The 20,440-nt window shown below is 43.4% G+C and overlaps 1 long non-coding RNA gene across 1 annotated transcript; it reads left to right on the forward strand.

Moving 5' to 3' along the window:
- Positions 1-413: 413 nt before the first annotated feature.
- LOC129838331 (uncharacterized) lies at positions 414-11,965 on the forward strand. Its single transcript, XR_008756846.1, has 7 exons — positions 414-499; positions 8,759-9,347; positions 9,441-9,658; positions 10,380-10,509; positions 10,636-10,767; positions 10,857-11,074; positions 11,389-11,965. It is a non-coding gene; the product is annotated as an uncharacterized LOC129838331 (long non-coding RNA).
- The last annotated feature ends 8,475 nt before the right edge of the window (positions 11,966-20,440 follow it).

Below are 20,440 nucleotides of genomic sequence, written 5' to 3' on the forward strand. Positions count from 1 at the left end.
AGCTACATTTGTTGCTAGGTGCTGTTTGAAAAGAAAGTTGCCAGGGTAGTCTAAAAAGTTGCTAAAACTAGCAACAAAATTGCTAAATTAGCATCACTGGGTACGATGTCCAGTAAGTAGTCAGGTTTAGATGCCGAGGGATGAGAACACTTTGGTTTGAAGTGTTCAGTTTGAGGCTGAAGTATGGAGCCGGATAGCTGACAAAATGTTGCACGTACGTATCGTTAGGATCGTAAGAAAATCCATACGTAAATTGTTAGGATCGTAAGAAAATCCGAAAAGCCATGCATGAAACATAAACGTGAAATTTAATCTGTGAACATACAAACACCATGTTACGATTACGGAGTAACATTTTAGGCTTTAACACATATTTTGTTGCAATTCTGACGTACAATAATACCTTTCAAAGTTTTGGCTGTTTCATCTCACCAACAATACCAAATGGCCTGTGAGGAGTGCTACACAAACAAGCATAACACGGAAGTCAGAGAAAGAGGTATCCTGCACGTTTTCAAGTTAAAAGTCTCCATTCTCTATTACTCCTCAGTTGAGTTCACTTCACATTTAGGTAGCTAATGTAATGGATTTGTTTGCCAGTGAAAGTTTAGATATCACAAACTGTATCATGTCTACAACAGTGACGTTTCAGTCCACATAGAATAATAATAGATATTTGGTGAATATATTAATTATGTGTGACCACTGGAGTCTTTGCCACTCAAAATATCCTACTCAAATTTATTTATATAGCCCTTCTTACATCAGCTGATATCTCAAAGTGCTGTACAGAAACCCAGCCTAAAACCCCAAACAGCAAGCAATGCAGGTGTAGAAGCACAGTGGCTAGGAAAACTCCCTAGAAAGGCCAAAACCTAGGAAGAAACCTAGAGAGGAACTAAATATTGTTTTATAGAATATTTTGAAATGTATTTAATCACTCAAAATATTGCCAAAACATATTCTGTAGGAGGGGTTAATATGAATTTAAAATTGGAATGACTTAAATAAAAAAATATAACTAGGAAATCAGTTAAGAACAAATTCTTATTTACAATGACTGCCTACCAGGTAACTGCCTTGTTCAGGGGCAGAAATACAGATTTTTACCTTGTCATCTAGGGGATTTGGTCCAACAACCTTTTGGTTACGTGCCCAACGCTCTAACCCCTAGCCCCTACTAGGCTACCTCCCGTCCCTACTAGGCTACCTCCCGTCCCTACTAGGCTACCTGCCGCCCCTACTAGGCTACCTGCCGCCCCTACTAGGCTACCTGTAGAGGCTACCTGCCGCCCCTACTAGGTTACTGCCGCCCCTAATAGGCTACCTACCTCCCCTACTAGGCTACCTGCCGCACCTACTAGGCTACCTGCCGCCCCCTACTAGGCTACCTGCCGCCCCCTACTAGGCTACCTGCCGCCCCCTACTAGGCTACCTGCCGCCCCCTACTAGGCTACCTGCCACCCCTAGGCTACCTGCCGCCTATATAAATCGGGTCATGAACATATGGACTTTAAAAATAGGCTAAGTCTGGCATGCGCTTATTCCTACACTTTACAATAACACTGTTGTAGTGGTCTTAGGTAGTCTCCGTATAGACTATTTCCTCCATCGTGACACTGCTGCCTAGTTGAAGAGCTTGTGATCTCCATGCAGCACCATGCGCCTTCGGAAAAGCACCCCTCAGCCTCAGAGATACCCTTCTGGAGGCATGCAGCCATAGAGCCATTATACCATAATTTAGGCCTATTTGCCTACTTGCCAAATAAAGCGTGGAACTCATCATTCCAACATATTTAAACATTTACTTAATCCTTCATTCAGTTCAGAGTCAATATGTCATCCATTCTGTCAATGTCTGAGTTGCAATAGAATAGAACAGTCTTATCCATTTGTTTATTGAAATTCATGTGTGTATTCAAAATTTATCCAAATTATCCAAAGTTATTTAGCCTATCACTTTAATAATTCGATGTTTAATTTAGTCCTATCAAAATAAAATAGGACTTCAGCTTATAGGCATTGCAATTTAGGCTTTAATTTGGGGTACTTGTGTCTTGCGGAATATTTGTAGAACTCTATTTTTCTTTTAAAACAGTTTTTATTATAGGCCTCCCCTTAAAAAGAGTGCTGCTCTTAAACGCTAGCAAAACCAGATGCATGCTTTTCAACCGATTCGCTGCCCGCACCCACCCGCCAGACTAGCATCACTACGGGTGGCGCAGTGGTCTAGGGCACTGCATCGCAGTGCTAGCTGCGCCACCAGAGTCTCTGGGTTCACGCCCAGGCTCTGTCGCAGCCGGCCGCAACCGGGAGGTCCGTGAGGCGACGCACAATTGGCATAGCGTCGTCCGGGTTAGGGGTTAGGGAGGGATTGGCCGGTAGGGATATCCTTGTCTCAGTATGTAAAAAATGTAATAAAATGTATGCACTCTACTGTAAGTCGCTCTGGATAAGAGCGTCTGCTAAATGACTAAAATGTAAAAAATGTACTACTCTGGACGGTTCTGACCTAGAATATGTGGACAACTACAAATACCTAGGTGTCTGGCTAGACTGTAAACTCTCCTTCCAGACTCATATCAAACATCTCCAATCCAAAATCAAATCTAAAATCGGCTTTCTATTTCGCAACAACATAACTCACGCCGCCAAACTTACCCTAGTAAAAGTGACTATCCTACCGATTCTCGACTTCAGCGATGTCATCTACAAAATAGCTTCCAATACTCTACTCAGCAAATTGGATGCAGTCTATTACAGTGCCATCCGTTTTGTTTCCAAAGCGCCTTATACCTCCCACCATTGTGACCTGTATGCTCTAGTCGGCTGGCCCTCGCTACATATTCGTCGCCAGACCCACTGGCTCCAGGTCATCTACAAGTCTATGCTAGATAAAGCTCCGCCTTATCTCAGCTCACTGGTCACGATAACAACACCCACCCGTAGCACGCGCTCCAGCAGGTATATCTCACTGGACACCTCCTTTGGCCGCCTTTCCTTCCAGTTCTCTGCTGCCAGTGACTGGAACGAATTGCAAAAATCGCTGAAGCTGGAGAGTTACATTTCCCTCACTAACTTTAAACATCAGCTATCTGAGCAGCTAACCGATCGCTGCAGCTGTAAATAGTCCATCTGTAAATAGCCCACCCAATCTACCTACCTCATCCCCATATTGTTTTTATTTACTTTGCTGCACTTTTGCACACCAGTATCACTATTTACACACCATCATCTGCACATCTATCAATCACTCCAGTGTTAATTTGCTAAATTGTAATTACGTTGCTACTATGGCCTATTTATTGCCATACCTCCTCATGCCATTTGCACACACTGTATATAAACTTTATTTTTTCCTCTATTGTGTTGACTGTACGCTTGTTTATTCCATGTAACTCTGTGTTGTTATTTGTGTCGCACTGCTTTGCTTTATCTTGGCCAGGTCGCAGTTGTAAATGAGAACTTGTTCTCAACTAGCTTACCTGGTTAAATAAAGGTGAAATAGATATATATATTTTTAAAGAGACCCTAGCTCACAGGCCACTAAATATAGCCTATAAATAAATGTTAACTAAAATAGTTGAGGAAGCACATGCAAGGGCTGATAGGGAAAACAGATCTGGCAATAAGAATAGGCTTTTGATAGTCTTGACCATTTGGGACCCCTTGGCTATTTCACTCAGGACTTCCTGCTCCCCTCCTCGCTACCTAAACTTCCCTCACAGTACCTTCAATTTCCCTTGAGTCCCATTAGTTTGGCTGTTAATCATGGGGAATGATAAAGCACATTTATAGTTATGTGAAATCCAATGTCACCTTTAAATATTTGTCACAATTACACTTTATTGCACACTTTTAATTTCATTCATCTAGAAATAAATTATAGGTATATAGACACCTTCTGTAAACAATGACGTGTGTTACTGAAAGGAATGTGCAACATATTTAGAAAACATATCGAGAGCTGTGGTGTGCTGATGTGCTGCTGTAACCCCATGGTCCTAACAGCAGCACAACAGTTTCACAGCACCCTCTGGTGGTGATTCAGAATGTACACAAACGGTTCAATTGTAGATTCCGTTCAAAAATATATATATAAGTTATACACTGCTCAAAAAAATAAAGGGAACACTAAAATAACACATCCTAGATCTGAATGAATGAACTATTCTTATTAAATACTTTTTCCTTTACATAGTTGAATGTGCTGACAACAAAATCACACAAAAATTATCAATGGAAATCAAATTTATCAACCCATGGAGGTTTGGATTTGGAATCACACTCAGAATTAAAGTGGAAAACCACACTACAGGCTGATCCAACTTTGATGTAATGTCCTTAAAACAAGTCAAAATGAGGCTCAGTAGTGTGTGTGGCCTCCATGTGCCTGTATGACCTCCCTACAACGCCAGGGCATGCTCCTGATGAGGTGGCGGATGGTCTCCTGAGGGATCTCCTCCCAGACCTGGACTAAAGCATCCGCCAACTCCTAGACAGTCTGTGGTGCAACGTGGCATTGGTGGATGGAGCGAGACATGATGTCCCAGATGTGCTCAATTGGATTCAGGTCTGGGGAACGGACGGGCCAGTCCATAGCATCAATGCCTTCCTCTTGCAGGAACTGCTGACACACTCCAGCCACATGAGGTCTAGCATTGTCTTGCATTAGGAGGAACCCAGGGCCAACCGCACCAGCATATGGTCTCACAAGGGGTCTGAGGATCTCATCTCGGTAACTAATGGCAGTCAGGCTACCTCTGGCGAGCCCATGGAGGGCTGTGCGGCCCCCCAAAGAAATGCCACCCCACACCATGACTGACCCACCGCCAAACCGGTCATGCTGGAGGATGTTGCAGGCAGCAGAACGTTCTCCACGGCGTCTCCAGACTGTCACGTGCTCAGTGTGAACCTGCTTTCATCTGAAGAGCACAGGGCGCCAGTGGCGAATTTGCCAATCTTGGTGTTCTCTGGCAAATGCCAAACGTCCTGCACGGTGTTGGGCTGTAAGCACAACCCCCACCTGTGGACGTCGGGCCCTCATACCACCCTCATGGAGTCTGTTTCTGACCGTTTGAGCAGACACATGCACATTTTGCAGGGCGCTGGCAGTGCTCCTTCTGCTCCTTCTTGCACAAAGGCGGAGGTAGTGGTCCTGCTGCTGGGTTGTTGCCCTCCTACGGCCTCCTCCACGTCTCCTGATGTACTGGCCTGTCTCCTGGTAGCGCCTCTATGCTCTGGACACTACGCTGACAGACACAGCAAACCTTCTTGCCACAGCTCGCATTGATGTGCCATCCTGGATGAGCTGCACTACCTGAGCCACTTGTGTGGGTTGTAGACTCCGTCTCATGCTACCACTAGAGTGAAAGCACCGCCAGCATTCAAAAGTGACCAAAACATCAGCCGGGAAGCATAGGAACTGTGAAGTGGTCTGTGGTCACCACCTGCAGAACCACTCCTTTATTGGGAGTGTCTTGCTAATTGCCTATCATTTCCACTTGTCTATTCCATTTACACAACAGCATGTGAAATTGATTGTCAATCAGTGTTGCTTCCTAAGTGGACAGTTCGATTTCACAGAAGTGTGATTGACTTGGAGTTACATTGTGTTGTTTAAGTGTTCCCTTTATTTTTTTGAGCAGTGTATATTATTATTTTATTTCACAGAAAATGGAAGACAAAACATTCAGGCATTGTTCATTTTCCCCTTTTTGTCCCACCTCCCCTCAGAATGCCTTCAAACACATTTTAGACACAAAATAAGTTACCTATAGAAAACAAAATACAAGATCATGGGAGATGCAGTTATATACACTGCTCAAAAAAATAAAGGGAACACTTAAACAACACAATGTAACTCCAAGTCAATCACACTTCTGTGAAATCAAACTGTCCACTTAGGAAGCAACACTGATTGACAATAAATTTCACATGCTGTTGTGCAAATGGAATAGACAAAAGGTGGAAATTATAGGCAATTAGCAAGACACCCCCCAAAACAGGAATGATTCTGCAGGTGGTGACCACAGACCACTTCTCAGTTCCTATGCTTCCTGGCTGATCTTTTGGTCACTTTTGAATGCTGGCGGTGCTCTCACTCTAGTGGTAGCATGAGACGGAGTCTACAACCCACACAAGTGGCTCAGGTAGTGCAGTTCATCCAGGTTGGCACATCAATGCGAACTGTGGCAAAAAGGTTTGCTGTGTCTGTCAGCGTAGTGTCCAGAGCATGCAGGCGCTACCAGGAGACAGGCCAGTACATCAGGAGACTTGGAGGAGGCCTTAGGAGGGCAACAATCCAGCAGCAGGAACACTACCTCCGCCTTTGTGCAAGGAGGTGCACTGCTAGCGCCCTGCAAAATGACCTCCAGCAGGCCACAAATGTGCATGTGTCTGCTCAAACGGTCAGAAACAGACTCCATGAGGGTGGTATGAGGGCTCGACGTCCACAAGTGGGGGTTGTGCTTACAGCCCAACACCGTGCAGGACGTTTGGCATTTGCCAGAGAACACCAAGATTGGCAAATTCGCCACTGGCGCCCTGTGCTCTTCACAGATGAAAGCAGGTTCACACTGAGCACATGTGACAGACGTGACAGAGTCTGGAGACGCCGTGGAGAACGTTCTGCTGCCTGCAACATCCTCCAGCATGACCGGTTTGGCGATGGGTCAGTCATGGTGTGGGGTGGCATTTCTTTGTGGGGCCGCACAGCCCTCCATGTGCTCGCCAGAGGTAGCCTGACTGCCATTAGGTACCGAGATGAGATCCTCAGACCCCTTGTGAGACCATATGCTGACACATGCACATTTGTGGCCTGCTGGAGGTCATTTTGCAGGGCGCTGGCAGTGCACCTCCTTGCACAAAGGCAGAGGTAGCGGTCCTGCTTCTGGGTTGTTGCCCTCCTACGGCCTCCTCCACGTCTCCTGATGTACTGGCCTGTCTCCTGGTAGCGCCTGCATGCTCTGGACACTACGCTGACAGACACAGCAAACCTTTTTGCCACAGTTCGCATTGATGTGCCAACCTGGATGAACTGCACTACCTGAGCCACTTGTGTGGGTTGTAGACTCCGTCTCATGCTACCACTAGAGTGAGAGCACCGCCAGCATTCAAAAGTGACCAAAACATCAGCCAGGAAGCATAGGAACTGAGAAGTGGTCTGTGGTCACCACCTGCAGAATCACTCCTGTTTTGGGGGGTGTCTTGCTAATTGCCTATAATTTCCACCTTTTGTCTATCCCATTTGCACAACAGCATGTGAAATTTATTGTCAATCAGTGTTGCTTCCTAAGTGGACAGTTTGATTTCACAGAAGTGTGATTGACTTGGAGTTACATTGTGTTGTTTAAGTGTTCCCTTTATTTTTTTGAGCAGTGTAGAAAGTTACCAACAGCATTTGACAAACCTGCTCAGCCCTTTTGTATGCAAATAAATTGTCACTGACTAACGTTATGTTAGTTACGCATGAAATATGAAACGTAACTGTTAAATTAGATCTGTAAAAGTACAAACCCTATGTTACGACAATGAATGAACATTTACACGTTCAATTCTTACTTTACGTCTCCCTTTACTCGGTTACAAATATTTTTTATACGTACAAGCTTTTGTCAGGAATGTGGCATCTGTAGAGGACATTAACCAAACGTAGATTGTCGACGGTAGCTCGTCAATCAAGCAACTTTATCCCAAGACGTTAGAGTTGCTTTGCAGCTTCTGATTTCATTTCCAAAATAAAAGTCTAGAGCTTGTTTTAGAACGGTATTCGATAACGACGTTATAACAGTAGATGGTGTCGTATAGGCTTGGGCCTTCAGCAAATGACTTGTGTGAGAATGACACTATAAATACACAGAAAAACAGCCTTGTCTAAAATAACCACCTGAGCTTATATTAGGCATTTTGACTGTTGTATTTGTGATTTCCACTCTGTATGTAGGTTTGTTATAGCCATTTGAGTTGCACAACCATCACACAGGATATATCCATAAGCAATAAACGAGACAAAACAAAATATTGATTAAGGCTTGTATAAAAACGGTTGGCTGGTATGCCCTCACTCGTCTGAGCGTGCGACTGTGAATGCCCTCACCCACTAGTACAATCATGCTGACTGTGCTTTGGGTTCTGACCCTCCACAGGATGTCCGGTAACAACAATGCTGATGCTTCTCTTTTCAGGGTTTTTATTTCCTTTTCACCAACACACGTTAAGCAAACACACACTTTTGGTCAGATAACTTGACTGAGAGTGAATCTTAGTGGAACAGTACTTGTGTTAATCCGAATGAATTGTGTGTCTTCTTTCTTCGGACAACCATACACTCTGACCTGAGTGGGTGGGTGCAGTGTCCAGATGCGCCTTTCCAAGTGCTTAGATTGGTTGGGAATGGCAGGGCTATGATGGGTGATGGATAACTAAGGTAGGCTTAATAGCCAAACTAACAGAAATTCAAGGTACTGTGAGGGAAGTTAAGGTAGCAAGGAGGGGAGCAAGACGGCCTGTCCTGAGTGAAATTGCCATGGGGTCCCAAATGGTCAAGACTATCTCATTAGGAATGTAGACTGCTTTGCGGGAGGCCGCAGTCTTCAGCTTCCACGACTCGTGACACGCGACCATTGTTGATTGCCATGCTCCTCTTGCTGTGGTCCTTTGACTCCTTTTGAAATAGTTGTGTGATGATTCAAGTGCATAATACCTAGATCTGTCACTTTTAAACACTTTCTTAATCTTTTGGCTATTTATTGGACAGATGCCCTACTCCAAGAACACCAGGAGCTCTTGGACAGTTCCGATGTCCACGATGAGGCCTCACCACCACCACTCAACGGCCTCATCAGACTGGGCTACCAGACAGCAAATGTCTTCAAAAGGGTGGAAGGAGGCGAGGCCATATCTCATTGATAACTGGCTGGCAGTAGAGGATCATCACCCAGATGTCAACAGTGCAGTACCAACCCAGCTGCCGTGCGCGGTAGAAATTGCCTTCCGTGCCCCTTCTTCTGCGCCAATTGTGACAGAGCCAGGCATTCCATTTTTGTGGTCCACAATCGGGATGCCATAGTTAAAGGCTTCCTACAGCCACTGCCTCGCAATGCAGGCATCACAGTGGTTGACGGCAGCCCTTCTCCAAACCAATTTTTTACTGTTTTAAAGATCACTTATTTTATTTGCCTTACTTGCCATGTTGAATAACCTTTTTTGTTAATTGTATTCTGATATCTGATGTTTTTATTTAGCAGGTATTCTGCCTGTAGAGATACTGCAAGATTTTGACTTGTGTCCACAACAGGCATCTAGGGCTTGTCCTGGCAGGTCTGTTAGACTTATAACCATGAGTGGTAAGGATGCAGTATATCTTTATTTAATTTGTCTTATTCCAATATGTTTGACTTTTAAATCGATCAACTGTCCTGATCCATTCCTCTGTTTAGGTCATTCGAATTTGGCATTGCCAGTGCTCCATTGTGAGAACTGCAAGGAGACTGGCACAGCAGGCATCAAAGACCTGCAAAGGAGTGGCTATTGACCTGCTGCTGTCTTCTCAACAGACGTGATGTCTTCATATGAAGAGCTGAAGATGCTTGCGCCAGGCATGCCACATCAAGCATTTTTGACAATGCTTGACCAGAGGACAGTACGTTTTGGCAGAGTAAGTTTAATCCTCATTATTCAAATGCAAGACTGACATTGTAAGGCAAGACTGGTGGAGGCTATTTTATAATTTACTGCTATTTTGTTATTTATCAGGCAGGGAACACTTCTAAACTTCCATGGCTAGTTACAGGTGGAACATTGGAATTCAAAAAAATGCTCCGTTATTAAAAATGTATATATTTTTGCTCCATGAAGTAATCAAACAATGTGTATGCCGCCATCTTGTCTACTTTAAATCTTCTCTCAGCGAGATGGGTAGGTGTCTACCCCAAAGTGCTGCATGTCATGAACAAATCTAGGAAATCAAGCGTCGCTTTGAATGACACTCACTTGTCTAAATCAATGAGAAAATATTTTAAACAATAACGGAGCATTTACTAAAGTCCAACGTTCCACCTGCAACTGGCCATGAAGACAGCGATGGTTTCCAAGTCAGGAATTTAGAAAAGTACTGCCAAGTAAAGATTTGTCCAAAAATGTAATGCTTACCATTAACAGGAGCTACTGTACATATCAAAGGATATCTGCCAGCTGGAACAGCTAGTAATGTTGGACTAGCCATTGATTTTTTAGCTAGGTGAGAGACACAGCGAGAGAGAGATTCCAAAGTACAGAAAAAAAGTACAGAAAGTACAGAAATGTATTATTCTAAACACATATCCAAAAGCCTGTTGATTTGAATTCCTTATTCAGTGGCTTCCTCCTTCTCCCTGTAGATGTCAGGCTAGTCAAGGCTGAGGTCCTGAATGTCCCAATGGAGAAGTGCAGACAGAAATCAGAGCTCAGCCATTTACTCATGGACCTGAAAAAGGAACACATCAGCGCGATGGACAGGAGTTTGACAAGGTAAGGAGGAGTGATAAAAACGTAAAGGTCATTGTCTTGACATTTTTAATAAAGTCAGATCCACTGTTGGAGTCTCTCTTTGATTCCCTCTCCCTGACACTCTCTCCCTGATTCTATTCTCTCCAGTGAACACTCCTTCTGTAGACGAGTTCAGACAGGGAACTGAGAACTCCCAGAAAACTCTGGTGGACATCAGGACGTATCATCAAGCCTGTCGAGAGATGGAGATTGAGAGAACTGACATACTGACACCGCAGTGTGAGAAATTGTGTGTGTGTAATCTGATAGGGCTTAACAGCAAGCAGACTATCTAAACCATTTACAATTGTCTGTCACCACTCTCCAAGCTGCTAGCCAGTCCCAGTTAGGCGGAGTACGTACAGGCCTTAGTCAGCTCCGCTATGTCCTGGGGGAGGTGAAGGACATCCAGAACTCCCCGGTAGACATCAGCAAAGACTGGAGGCAAAGCATAAACATCATTGAATCCTGAAGGATGTACAATATACTGGGATGCAACACAGTCAGATTGCTTCAGCTGTGGAGAACCTGAAGAATATATTTTCAGGTATGCTCAGCTGCAACATAAGATGCCACTTGATTTGGAGCTATTATTGTTGGTTTGCATTGCATTTGATGTGACATTGTACGGCACAGCACTTCAAGCCTCCACCTGGAAAGTTACCGTCCTGTAGGTTTTCACTCCAACCATAATCTAGCTCACCTGATTCTAATTTTTAGCTGGTTGATAAGCTAAATCAGGTAAATTAACACTGGGATTGGAGCGAAAAACTACAGTAGGGTAGATCTCCTGGAACAGGTTTGAAGAGCCCTGCCGTGCGGTAACAATGTATTTGATATTCCTCCTCCCTTCCTGTGCAGTGCCTGAGATGGTGGCATACACACCTGATAGAGCCAGCCAAGCTGCTGGAGGACCACCACAAGCTGATGAACATGGAGGGCTCATGGACTGACTCGTGTACGATTGTTACGGATACAAGTATTCTGTGTGTATCCTGTGTGTATTTCTTTTCTCTCCTACTCCCCTACTCACAGGTGACAATCATCATTCCCCAATCAGTCATCAATCAGTCGCTAATCAGAAGACACCTGCTCCTTTTTTCCTACCCAATCACAGTCCCTTTCCCTTGGTTTAAAACCCTGTCAGTTGTTTTCTCTGGAGCTTGATCTCTTTGTGTAGCCATCTCTCTGTAAATGCCATATGTTTGTAGATCTCTTGTGTGGTTTAGCATCTACATGTCACTTTGTCCCCACCTGTGAGTATTGTGTTTGTTATGGTGTTTGTTTGATAGTGGGAAAAGGGGGTAACCAGACAGGTTGCCCATTGGCATACACTACCCGTAGGTAAACTATGTTAAATACACTAGTTAGAACTGGGCGGACCACCCACTGTATTTTTGGTTAGTTAGTTAGCTGTTGTTGAAATAGGCTAGTCTAGCTTAGGGGTGTTTTTGGATGCTTATTGTTTCTTTCCTTGGGTCCAGCTCAGCCCCTTTTCCTGCCCCAATCCCCCCCCCCCCCCACCCCCATTACCGTGTGTTTACTAATAAACCCTGAGTTTGACAGTAGATTTAAGTTGTCGTGGTTATTTGTTCTCACTGTTACGTTTTCACTATTATAATTTGCGTGACTTGTGTTACGGGTCCCATTACCCCCCCCCCCCCCCCCCCCCCAGACTGTCGGGCCAAAGGGATTCAACACCGCATGGACAGCAAGAACACGCACACCATGAACCTCATTCAAAACTATTTTGGCGAGGTGCAAGGCCTGTCGGATGACCTGGCCAAGCAGCTGTAGGTAGTGCTGTAGCACGCAAAGGGCAAATCTGGAGGTGACAGTGAGCGAACGCATCCAGGGCACCCAGTGATGACACTTGAGTCGGACGAAAGGTGGCTGAACAATAATGAACCTAAAACCTCCGTTTTGAGTACACTGACAGTCTTCTAAGGATGCTGTTTATAATTAGGGCCCTGTGTTTATTGCAATCATGTGACATAGCAAGACTTTGTCCTGTATTTATTTGAAGCCTTATCCAGAAATGAGAATTACACCAAAAATGAAAGCAATTGTCTGAGGATGGTGCTGGACAATCTGACAGAAAAAGAAAAGAGGACAAGAAGCTTTCATCAAACTGTTAGTGCATTCATCTCCTCACGACTCGACTACTGCAACTCATTACTCTCAGGCATCAACTCAAGCTGCCTCCTTAAGCTCCAAATTGTTCAGAATTCTGCAGCCCGACTCCTCCCCACACTAAAGCAATAAGAATAATTTGGTGGGGGTGTCACGACTTCTGCCGAAGTCGGCTCCTCTCTTTGTTCGGTCGGCGTCACCGGCTTTCTAGCCATCGCAGCTCCATTTTTCATGTATCCATTTGTTTTGTCTTGTTCCCTGCACACTTAGTTTTCATTCCCCAATCAATCCATATGTATTCCACTGTTCCCCATGTCTTTGTGTAAGATTGTTTGTGTTTTTTGGAATTCTGAATATTGTTACAAGCATTACTTTTTGTCTATGTTCTGTGTTTGGGCACATTTTATGTTACTTTGTGCTGTCATTTTTGGACCGGAATATAAAGTGCACCTGTTCACTACACTCTGCTCTCCTGCACCTGACTTCACCTCCAATACACACTCCTAACAGGGGGCTTATATTTGTCCTATTTCACACATGTACCCGTGTGTATTAATAAGCATGTGTGAATTGGACATGTGTATTGTTGCATAACCCAACTCTCCCTGAGATACCCCTTGAAGAGTGGGGTCACAGCCAGGGTCTGCCATTATCAACAGCGACCCTGGAGCAATTAGGGTTAAGTATCTTGCTCAATAGCACATCGACAGATTTTCACCTAGTCGGCTCGGGATTAGAACTAGCGACCTTTCGCTTACTGGCCCAATGCTCAAACCACTAAGCTACCTGCCACCCATCATAAGCGCCGTTCTCCGTGAACTCAACTAGCACCCTTTCTCCCACCACATGGAATACAAGATCTTTCTTCTGACCTACAAAGCTTTTCACAACCTTTCACCACCCCTTATCTCTTAGACCTAATTCTCCCCTACCAACCCACACACTCACTCTGTTCTTCCACAGTTGGCCACCTAGTCATCCCCATGTCCAAGCTCCATAGCTTTGGCGACAGGGTGTCAAGGCTGTGGGTAACTAGTGAAAGGAGTCAGGCGCAGGAGAACTGAGATGCGTGTACAAGGTATTTAATTCAAGAAAACACCAGTACAAACACAATACTATGGGGCTGGAAAAATACCGGTACCACAAAAATAACCGGGAGTAATAACAAACCCGGTAAACCATAATCCAGCTGTCAAATACAGCCTTACAATAAAACAAACACGCACACAAACATGGGGGAAACCAGAGGGTTAAATAATGAACATGTTATGGGGGAATTGAAACCAGGTGTGTAAAAACCAAAGACAAAACAGATGGAACACGGAAAGTGGATCTGTGATGGCTAGAAGGCCGGCGTTGTCGACTGCGGAACGCTCGAACAAGGAGAGGGACCGACTCCGGCGGAAGTCGTTACACAGGGCCTTCTGCAGGGAACTCCTTCTCTCCAGCCATCCGTGACTCTGAGTCCATTACTCTCCCCCACTATCCTCAAACACCTAAGCTCTCTTGTCCATCAAGTTGCCTCGTGCATCAGGAGCTGGACGTCTACCATATGGGCAGCTGTGGCTGGGACAAGGCTAATTATAACATTATGGCTGGTAATGTTATCTCCCAACAATTTTGCACCAAACCTAAATGTTTTAATGTTGTTTATTATGTTACTTCGTGCAATGTAATGATTTTCACATTGTTTACCCTGAATGATGGTAAAACCGAATTCCCGATCAGTGATTGTACTGTTACGCACCACAGATATGTGTACTACAAAATTTGTAGTAGTTGGTACTGACTTGTTTGTCCTCCAGGACAGGATAGTGCTCCTGGTCAACTGGTAGGTCCTCAGGAGATTCCCTCTTTCAATGTACTACACTTGTCACGGATCCCTCTGGAACTTTCATTGCGCACACCTGACCCCTATTCTCACTGATTGTATTTGCATATATGTGCCCTTTGTTCACCATGGTGCTGCCGATTATTGTTACAATGTCTGTTGGTGCATGTCATTACCTGTGCTGTGTTTTTGGCTTTCGTGCCATTGCCAGATGATTACGGGTCTCGTCCCGTGGGTTAATCATTGTGCGTGTGTGTATTTATTGAAGGTACTCATCACTCTTTTGGTTGGGTTTCAACCCTATGTTTTTGTTACGTGTTTGTTTGGTCTTCGTCCCCGTGCCCTTCCACGGCGCGTCCTAACTTGTGGTATAATAAAAAAAAAACTATTACGCATTCCTGCACCTGTCTCCCGATATCATTCTTACCAATGTGACAACACTGAACAAAAATATAAACTCAACATGCAACAACTTCAAAGATTTTACTCTGTTGCAGTTCATATAAGGAAATGAGTCAATTCAAATAAAATTAATCGGGCCCTAATCTATGGATTTCACAAGACTGGGAATACAGATATGCATCTGTTTGTCACAGATACCTTAAAAAATGGTAGGTGCATGGATCAGAAAACCAGTCTGGTGTTATCACCATTTGCCTCATGCAGCGCAACATCTACTTCACAGAGAGTTGATCAGGCTGTTGATTGTGGCCTGTGGAATGTTGTCCCACTCCTCTTCAATTGTTTTGCGAAATTACTGGATATTGGCAGGAACTGGAGCACAGTGTCGTACACGTCAATTCAGAGCATCCCAAACATGTTAAATTGGTGACATGTGTGGTGAGTATGTAAGCCATTGAAGAGCGGTGACATTTTCAGCTTCCAGGAATTGTGTACAGATCCTTGCGAAATGGGCCCGTGCATTATCATGCTGAAGCATGAGGTGATAGCGGCGGATGAATGGCACGACAAAGGCCTCAGGATCTTGTCACGGTATGCAATTGTGCATGTTGTCTGTAGCTTATGCCGTCCCGTACCATAACCCCATCGCCACCATGAGACACTCTGTTCACAACGTTGACATCAGCAAACCGCTCGCCCACACGACGCTATCTGCCCGATACAGTAGAAACCGGGAGCGTGGCCATCGAAGGTGAGCATTTGCCCACTGAAGTCAGGGACGATGCCAAACTGCGTCAGGTCAAGACCCTGGTGATGACGACGAGCTCGCAGATGAGCTTCCCTGAGACGGTTTCTGACAGTTTGTGCAGAAATTATTTGATTGTGCAAATCCACAATTTCACGGTTGGTTGGTTGGTCTCAGATGATCCCGCAGGTGAAAAAGCTGGATGTGAATTCTGTAAAACGATGTTGGAGGCGGCTTATTGTAGAGAAATTAACGTTAAGTTCTCTTGCAACAGATCTGGTGGACATTCCTGCAGTCAACATGCCAATTGCACGCTCCATCAAAACTTGAGACATCTAAGGCATTTTTTTGTGGCCTTTTACAGTCCCCAGAACAAGCCCACCTGAGTAATGATCATGCTGTTTAATCAGCTTCTTGATATGCCACGCCTATCAGGTGGATGGATTATCTTGGCAAAGGAGAAACGCTCACTGACAGGGATGTAAAGAAATGTGTGCACAACATTTGAGAGAAATAAGCTTTTGTGGATATTGAACATTTCTGGGATCTTTTATGTTGCGTTTATATTTTTGTTCAGTATGAAATGACCCCACTATGGAAAGGGGAGACTCTCACGGACACCATATTGTTCTCCCGTTTTGCTGTACGACCCCCACAAGTGTCACGGGACTCATCTGAAGGTAACGCCTACAAACGAATGGAAGTATGGAGGTAATTTTTTGACAACAAAAATAAGGGGTTAAATATGTCCAACAAAACATACTTCCTGATCTCCTAGATATTGGACAGACCCTTTCAAAACCTTATGATACAGTGTTTTACTGTCTTTTTTTGCCATTTATGAATGTGTTATTCAATGCGTTTTTATGGGCTATAGTAGTAAATACCAAATTCAATGTTTTATCAAATAATTTTAAGGGACACCTAAAGGGGTCCTAAAATTCCAAATCAAATAGCTAAATGATTCTTGGTAAGGCCATGCTACAACAATTCCAAATGTGAGCTTAGTACCCGCTAACGGCTTGCAATGCATGTACACTAGATAGCGGTAAATTGCCGCGTGCCGCTTAGGCCACCCATTGTGACTCGCTTGTGGGCATGCTGGCAGCATATGGCAGCTTATAGCAGCACGTTCGATTGTGGGTCAAGAATTCAGCAGAGCAAGTTTGTATGAAGATCTGGTTATTAAGTTGGTACATAGTAGAATAGTAATATCCTCTAATACGCTGTGTGACAAACAAACTTTGCTGCCCTGTTTCCAAATGGCCACATCCTCAGATAAAGAGAGCTATGAAAGCCTGTCTACATATGAAGAGGTCCCAATGAAGAGCATTGTCACATGCTACACATATTGTCACATGCTACACATGCACATATGTGTGCCCATGCATCTATCAATCGAATGTTGTAATGATTTTGTTTTCAGGGATATTAGACTTTAGTAATCCACAATGACCTGGTGATGTAAAAGTCTAATAATTACATTGTCTTCCATATTCCTACAGATACCTTGTAACTGGAGAGTCCTTCAAAACGATTGCCTAGAGTTAACGTGCAGGGGCACTGCAAGGTTGGGTGACCAGGGCCATCTGGGACTGCCTCCTGGAGGATTTCAGGTGTGTGAAGGCTACCTGTGTCCTGTATAACTTAATGAGGATGGACACGAGGACCAGGAGAGGATCTGCAGCTCGCCGACGTGTGCCAGAGGAGAAGTCTGCTGCTCTACAGGATGTTTCAAGGATGGGGTCTATCAACGCAGCAAGAGAGGCAATCAGTGTGCGGGAGATCTTCACCCACTTATTTGAAGAGGATGCTGTTCCCTGGCAACACCATAGACTACACTATGCACAACAAAGGCTCTTGTAAGAGCCATTCACACTGCAATAAGATTATTCTTCCATTTACTTAGCTTTGTCAACTGTAATTATTCAATTCCCAGTGTCTCTCTCTTTGATTTCTATTTCTCAGGTGAGGATGCTGTTTAGGTAAGGGTGTGATGTCTGTACAAAAACAAAACAGGCTATTTTAAATCAGCCATATAGAAAAAATTTAGAACAAATTTAGAACAAAATTTAGACACCCTATAACCCACACACTCATGTATCAATCTGATTGTTGGATTGTGTTGTACAGTAAGCAGGTGTAGGTGTATAACTGTGGCTCCTTCCACCTTCAAAGAATAGGCAAGAGGGCCAACCATGGAGAATAGTAAGATACTTCATTATTTCTATAACTACTCTATATTGTTTGTCCTTGTGTGTCCGTTCATGTTTTTCAGCATAAAGTATTCTGCAGCCACTTAGTGTGGTGTGGACACCAGGAGAGGCCACACAGAGATTCCTGTTGAACACGGTCACTTTAACTACCTTATTTTTCAATAACAGTCTCGTTCAATTCTTCCTTCTCTCCTCTTCTCACTAAATCCTCTAGGTTATATCAGCTGTGTCAGTGAACCCCTCCCACATCTGAACTGGCTACATAGAGGGCACAGCATGATCAGAGGTTAGAGGTCACTTGGTCATGTCAACAGGAAGTATTACTAAAGAGATACTTTACATTGAAATACAGATAGAGATGCAGTAGTCCCTGATTATTTATTTTTTTCAAATAACATACTCAACGTAAACAGAAATTTTCTCTGGCCCAGATCGTAGAATATGCATATAATTTACAGATTATGATAGAAAACACTCCAAAGTTTCCAAAACTGTCAAAATATTGTCTGTGAGAATAAGAATACTCATTCTGCAAGCGAAATCCTGAGAAAATCTAACCCGGACGTGATATTTTACTTTGTTTCCTAGCCTGTCTAACCTCCATTTAAAGGGGTATCAACCAGATTCTTTTTCCAATGGCTTCCTCAGGCTGTGACCAGGCTTTAGACATAGTTTCAGGCTTTTATTTTGAAAAATGAGCGAGATGTTTCAAAAGAGGTCAGGTGTCCTCCGAATATTTCTTGCGCGCGTGGGAGGAGCTAACCATTTTCCTTTTCTCTCTTAATAATGAATAGGTTATGCTCCTGTTGAAATATTATCGATTATGTTTGTTAAAGACAACCTGAGGTTTGATTATATAAACATTTTAAATGTTTCTACGACCATTTCGGATACTTTTTGGGATCTGTCGAACGGAACACGGCTTTTGATTTTTCATCATAACGCGCTACCCAAATGGCGTTTTTTTGTGAAAAAAGTAATATTTATCGAACAAAAAGAACATTTGTTGTGTAACTGGGAGTCTCGTGAGTGGGAACACCCGAAGATTATCAAAGGTAAGCGATTAACTTTTCAGATTTTTCAGAAGCCATAGAAAAAGGAATCTGGTTGATATCCCTTTAAATGGGTGATAGGGATGCATAAGAACAGAGAGGTTTCAAAAACAGAGGCACTTCCTGATTGGATTTTCCTCAGGTTTTAGCCTGCAATATCAGTTCTGTTAAACTCACAGACAAAACTTTGACAGTTTTGGAAACTTTAGAGTGTTTTCTATCCTAATCTAGTTTCGGGGGCTGAGAAATAGGCAGTTTCAAATGGGTATGTTTTTTAGCCAAAAACGAAAATACTGCCCCCTATACTTAAGAAGTTTTAAGATAACCTTCGGGCGACTAGAGACACTTATGTAAATGTGATGAACTGAGACAATATTTGGGTAGCACTGTGATTCATTAATCATGTGCTGCCGTCCCTGCTCCTATGTTCTTACCTCTTTCCCTTTCTGTCTTTTACACCTCTCTCGCCACCTACTCTTTCTCCCTCTGTTTATATAATACACAAAAAAATGTGCATTGAAGTACAGATTCTATTTATAATATTACAATTATAATATGTATAATGCATGTATTTATAACACTTGGATAATGAACTTCTTTCAATAAAGCGTTTCACATTCTCTACTGGTTGAAATTAAGTCTCTCATTTGATGAAATACTACACCTTTCCTGTGTTTATCAGATCAATGCATTATATAGACATTATATAGACGTCGTTAATGACAACTTACATCAGCCTACGTGTCACGCTCTGACCTTAGAGAGCCTTTTTATTTCTCTATTTGGTTAGGTGAAGGTGTGATTAGGGTGGGCATTCTAGTTTTCAGTTTTCTATGTTGGCCTGGAATGGTTCCCAATCAGAGGCTATCGTTGTCAAGATTCATAAGGATAGTGCTTGTGTCAAGATTCATAAGCAAGATTCATAAGGATAGTGCTTGTGTCACTGCTAAAATGATGGCACATATTGTTAACCTTTTTATTAGGAGCGGTACATTTCCCAAGCATCTCAAAACGGCCCGGGTGGTTCCACTCCACAAGAAGAGCAGTAAAACAAATGTAGGAATCTACAGGTCTGTGTCAATCCTCTGCACCTTATCCACAGTTGTTGATAGATTTGTTTTTAATCAACTTGAGGGATACGTTCTTGAGCACCAACTTCTTTTTAAACTACAATCTAGCTAATTTCACTGTTACTTGCCTTATCCATCTTTTTGACCACATAAAGCAGGAAAGTGAAAAGGGGAACTATACAGGTATGGTCATGTTCGACTTGCAGAAAGCTTTTCACACTGTAGACCATGACATTCTTCTGATGAAACTGAAATGCATGGGTCTAAATAATGTAGCAGTGAATTGGTTTAGGTCTTGGAACAAAACATAGATTGCTTAGGGCTGATAAGATAACAGTAAACTGTGCAGGCAATGAGATTGAATCTAAAACAAGTGTAACTTATCTTGGTGTGTCCCTAGATCAATCCCTTTAACATTATATTATATTTTTTTGTTAACATTTAACATTTTATTTTTAAAATGG

Source organism: Salvelinus fontinalis, chromosome 39, assembly GCF_029448725.1.
Source record: "Salvelinus fontinalis isolate EN_2023a chromosome 39, ASM2944872v1, whole genome shotgun sequence".
NCBI lineage: Eukaryota > Metazoa > Chordata > Actinopteri > Salmoniformes > Salmonidae > Salvelinus > Salvelinus fontinalis.